This window comes from Populus euphratica, unplaced genomic scaffold (assembly GCF_000495115.2).
Source record: "Populus euphratica unplaced genomic scaffold, PopEup_1.0 scaffold594.1, whole genome shotgun sequence".
Classification (NCBI taxonomy): domain Eukaryota; kingdom Viridiplantae; phylum Streptophyta; class Magnoliopsida; order Malpighiales; family Salicaceae; genus Populus; species Populus euphratica.
Window position 1 is genome coordinate 120658 of NW_011500470.1, and position 6000 is coordinate 126657.

Here is a 6000-nt window from a genome sequence, read left to right on the forward strand (position 1 = left end):
GAGAAAAGCTTAAGGGAATCAAACATTGCACTATCTACATATCAGTATCTGCGACCCGAGTTACTAAGCTCGTAGGGGTGTCTTAACACCTAATGCCCTAATACCAACTGGTCTGGGAGTCATTAGCTGAAAGCTCATTACATGGGTTAAAGATGCATGATGTTTTTAAAGTATATGTATATAGAGTTAAAAAAAAAAAAAAAGACAAAAATAGTAATCCCAACCCAAGGAAGTTAACCTTAAACATTAGAACAAAAATTTTGTTTTCTTCCAAGAAAAGCCCCATAATTATGTGTTGATACATTGAGCACAAAAGAAAGGTTTATTAATATCTTGTTAAGAGGTATTGAGCAGATATATAAATTTAATGAGAGTTTGTTTATCTGGATAGACTAATGGAAGTTAAATGATGAATACCTTGCTTTGTGAAATTTGCAAATTTGTTTTCTATTTTAACGCTTTGATTACTAGGGACTAGTAATAAGCTGGTTGGGGGGTGTGATTAGTACTTAAAAGTGCATTTTTATCATGGTTTTATATCATCATTTTGCACTTGAAGTATCAATAACTCCTTAACTAAAATATGTTTTATAATAATGTATCTAATAATATAAGATACCTATAATTTATGGTAAATGTCTATTTTTAATGCAGGCCTATCACATAAATGAAAGGATTGATTGATGACTTGAAGAACTTAAATTGCAAGGATAAAGAGATGGCCAAACTTAGAAAAGAGATGTCGGTGCAATCCAAACCGGAACACTGTTCGGTAATTGGGTCATATCTGGAGCTACAGATCTCAGATTTAGGTCCAATTTATATGGATGGAAAGGTAAGACATAGGCCTACAACTTTCATATGGAGCCCAAGATCTAAAAAGGCCATTATCAAGTCCAAATTGTAGCAACAACAAAGAAGCCCGAATCTGTCTTCCAGCCCGAGCACTATTCGGTATTTTGGCCATATCTGGAGTTCTAGAAGTCCAAATGAGCTGAAATTTTTACACAAGAAAGCTGAGACAATTGCCTACAACTTTCATGTTTACAACTGGCTCCAATTTTGACGTTATCAATGACGTTTTGGGCAGACAAGAGAAGATAAGGATTGTCACCAAGTCAAAAGTTGGTCACCCACTTATCAATTAGTCATCAAATCAATAGTTCCCATTTTTGGCCTATAAAAGGAGGCATTTGCCATGCATTTAGGCATCTTGATTTCCAGATCAAGATCATGCTCTTCCTTTCTCTCTTTGTATTTTTTATGCTTTGTTTTCATTAATATTAAGTTTATGCCTTTCATTTCCTTTCCTTTACTTAGTTAACTTTTATGTTCTTATTTTGTTTATCTATTTTGCTTTCTTTCATTATGTCTAGCTAAGTTAATTATGTCAAGGTGAAAAGGTTACACTAATGGTGTAAGAATAAGTATAATGTAAACTTAATATGGACTTTAATGTTTGATACTAACATGTTTTATATTTGCTATCTTGTTCACTCTTTAATACTTTGCTTGTTAAATGACTAATCTTGATTTATGTTGTATAACACTTGGTACAACAAATGCTTGGCACTTTCATAGCCCATAATGTATGGTATAACCGACACCTGAGCTATGAAAGGAACTTGATTTGTTGTTAACATAAGTTATAATCATGAATGCTTGACGAGATTTACAAGTATTAGCATTAATTGAATAAGATGACTAATGTAATCATGTTAACAATATATAATCTGATTGGAACCTCCTTTGTGTGTGGTTTCCAATTCAATAATAAGAGTTTATACTATACTTGTTTGATATACCATTAGTGGAACCTCTAACCTTGACATTTGTTATTATCATTGTTTAATCGTTACATTAATATTCCATCTCAAAGTTCTCATCATCTTCTTCTTCTTCTTCTACACGCAAAGATCATTTCCCATTACCATTCATGGATCAAATGCTTGAACACCTAGCAGGTAAGTTTTTTTATTGCTTTCTTGATGGATATAGTGGATACAATCAGATTGTTATTAATCCTAAGGATCAAGAAAAAACTACATTTACTTGTCCATTTGGTACATATGCATATAGGAGAATGCCTTTTGGTCTTTGTAATGCTCCTGCAACTTTTCAAAGCATATGCATTTGTTATTAGTCCTTTTGGTCTTTGTAATGCTCCTGCAACTTTTCAAAGATGCATGATGAGTATTTTTTCTAACTATGTTGAAAGAATAATCGAGGTTTTTATGGATGATTTCACGGTGTATGGTGATTCTTTTGATAAATGTCTAGAAAATTTATCTTTGATCCTAAAAAAGTGCATTGAAACAAACCTTGTCTTGAACTATGAAAAATGTTATTTTATGGTAGAACAAGGAATAGTTCTTAGGCATGCTGTGTCTTCACGTGGATTACAAGTTGATAAAGCTAAGATAGATGTTATTTCATCATTGCCTTACCCCTCATGCGTGAGGGAAGTTCGTTCTTTTCTAGGTCATGTAGGTTTCTATCGTCGCTTTATCAAAGATTTCTCGAAGATTACAGCACCTTTGTGCAGACTATTAGCCAAAGAAGTGGATTTTGTGTTTGATCAAGCCTGTAAAGATGCCCATGATGAGCTTAAGAGACGTGTCACATCTACCCCTATCATCCAACCACCAAATTAGGATGAACCTTTTGAGATAATGTGTGATGCAAGTGACTATGCGGTAGGCATTGTGCTTGGGCAAAGAATTGGGAAGAATTTGCATGTTATCGCCTACGCTTCTCGCATGTTGGATGGAGCACAATGCAATTACCATACAACTAAAAAGGAACTTTTTGCAGTGGTGTTTGCTCTTGAAAAATTCAGGTCATATCTACTTGGTACAAAAGTCATTGTTTTTACTGACCATGCAGCTCTCAGGTATCTTTTGAAGAAGAAGGAGTCCAAACCAAGACTGATTAGGTGGATCTTGCTTTTACAAGAATTCGATCTTGAGATCAAAGACAAAAAAAGTGCCGAAAACCATGTGGCTGATCACTTGAGTCGACTGAGGACCGAGGATATTCCAACTGAAACAATAAGAGAAACATTTCCTGATGAACAGTTGTATATGTTGCACTCCTCTACAAGACCATGGTATGCTGATTTGGTGAACTATTTAGTCACCAAAGAATTCCCTCCAACCCACAAGGTACTTGAAAGTGGTTTCTATTAGTCTTCTATTTTTAAAGATGCATATCACTTCTGCAAATCATGTGAAAAATGCCAAAGAACAGGTAATATCACTCATAAAAATCAAATGCCTTTAACAAATATTCTTGTAAGTGAAATTTTTGATGTTTGGGGTATAGACTTTATGAGTCCATTTCCTTCTTCTTTTGGAAACTTTATATTCTTCTTGCTGTTGATTATGTGTCCAAATGGATTGAGGCGAAAGTCACACGAACTAACGATGCTAAGGTTGTTTTAGATTTTGTCAGGACTCACATATTTGATAGGTTTGGCATCCCTAAAGCTATCATCAGTGATCGTGGCACTCATTTCTGCAATCGTTCCATGGAAGCATTGCTACGCAAATATCATGTGACTCATCGAACTTCCACAGCATATCATCCATAAACGAATGGCCAAGCAGAAATTTCCAATTGAGAAATCAAGTCCATTTTGGAGAAAACAGTGCCACCTAACCGACGAGATTGGAGTCTACGCCTTGGAGATGCACTTTGGGCTTATAGGACTACTTATAAATCACCTATAGGAATGTCACCTTATAGAATGATTTATGGGAAAGCATGTCATCTACCGGTGGAGCTTGAACAAAAAGCTTTTTGGGCCATTAAACAATGCAACATGGATTATGATGCTGCTGGGATTGCAAGAAAATTGCAACTGCAAGAGTTAGAAGAAATTCGAAATGATGCTTACGAGAATGCAAGGATTTACAAAGAAAAGACTAAGAATCTTCATGACAAAATGCTTACAAGAAAGGAATTTCATATTGGAGACAAAGTCCTTTTTTATCATTTGCGTTTGAAACTTTTTCCTGGAAAATTGCGCTCTCGTTGGATTGGACCCTTTGTTGTTTCTAATATTTTTCCAGGTGCCTAAAAAGACCGGAATCATGTTGGTGAAAAACAAAAATGATGAGCTCATTCCTACTCGCATCTCGAGTGGATAGAGAATGTGTGTTGATTACAGAAAGCTCAATCTTTCTACACGCAAAGATCATTTCCCATTACCATTCATGGATCAAATGCTTGAACACCTAGCAGGTAAGTCTTTTTATTGCTTTCTTGATGGATATAGTGGATACAATCAGATTGTTATTAATCCTAAGGATCAAGAAAAAACTACATTTACTTGTCCATTTGGTACATATGCATATAGGAGAATGCCTTTTGGTCTTTGTAATGCTCCTGCAACTTTTCAAAGATGCATGATGAGTATTTTTTCTGACTATGTTGAAAGAATAATCGAGGTTTTTATGGATGATTTCACGGTGTATGGTGATTCTTTTGATAAATGTCTAGAAAATTTATCTTTGATCCTAAAAAGGTGCATTGAAACAAACCTTGTCTTGAACTATGAAAAATGTTATTTTATGGTAGAACAAGGAATAGTTCTTGGGCATGCTGTGTCTTCACGTGGATTACAAGTTGATAAAGCTAAGATAGATGTTATTTCATCATTGCCTTACCCCTCATGCGTGAGGGAAGTTCGTTCTTTTCTAGGTCATGTAGGTTTCTATCGTCGCTTTATCAAAGATTTCTCGAAGATTACAGCACCTTTGTGCAGACTATTAGCCAAAGAAGTGGATTTTGTGTTTGATCAAGCCTGTAAAGATGCCCATGATGAGCTTAAGAGACGTGTCACATCTACCCCTATCATCCAACCACCAAATTAGGATGAACCTTTTGAGATAATGTGTGATGCGAGTGACTATACGGTAGGAGTTGTGCTTGGGCAAAGAATTGGGAAGAATTTGCATGTTATCGCCTACGATTCTCGCATGTTGGATGGAGCACAATGCAATTACCATACAACTAAAAAGGAACTTTTTGCAGTGGTGTTTGCTCTTGAAAAATTCAGGTCATATCTACTTGGTACAAAAGTCATTGTTTTTACTGACCATGCAGCTCTCAGGTATCTTTTGAAGAAGAAGGAGTCCAAACCAAGACTGATTAGGTGGATCTTGCTTTTACAAGAATTCGATCTTGAGATCAAAGACAAAAAAATGCCGAAAACCATGTGGCTGATCACTTGAGTCGACTGAGGACCGAGGATATTCCAACTGGAATAATAAGAGAAACATTTCCTGATGAACAGTTGTATATGTTGCACTCCTCTACAAGACCATGGTATGCTGATTTGGTGAACTATTTAGTCACCAAAGAATTCCCTCCAGCCCACAAGGTACTTGAAAGTGGTTTCTATTGGTCTTCTATTTTTAAAGATGCATATCACTTCTGCAAATCATGTGAAAAATGCCAAAGAACAGGTAATATCACTCATAAAAATCAAATGCCTTTAACAAATATTCTTGTAAGTGAAATTTTTTATGTTTGGGGTATAGACTTTATGAGTCCATTTCCTTCTTCTTTTGGAAACTTTATATTCTTCTTGCTGTTGATTATGTGTCCAAATGGATTGAGGCGAAAGTCACACGAACTAACGATGTTAAGGTTGTTTTAGATTTTGTCAGGACTCACATATTTGATAGGTTTGGCATCCCTAAAGCTATCATCAGTGATCGTGGCACTCATTTCTGCAATCGTTCCATGGAAGCATTGCTACGCAAATATCATGTGACTCATCGAACTTCCACAGCATATCATCCATAAACGAATGGCCAAGCAGAAATTTCCAATTGAGAAATCAAGTCCATTTTGGAGAAAACAGTGCAACCTAACCGACGAGATTGGAGTCTACGCCTTGGAGATGCACTTTGGGCTTATAGGACTGCTTATAAATCACCTATAGGAATGTCACCTTATAGAATGATTTATGGGAAAGCATGTCATCTACCG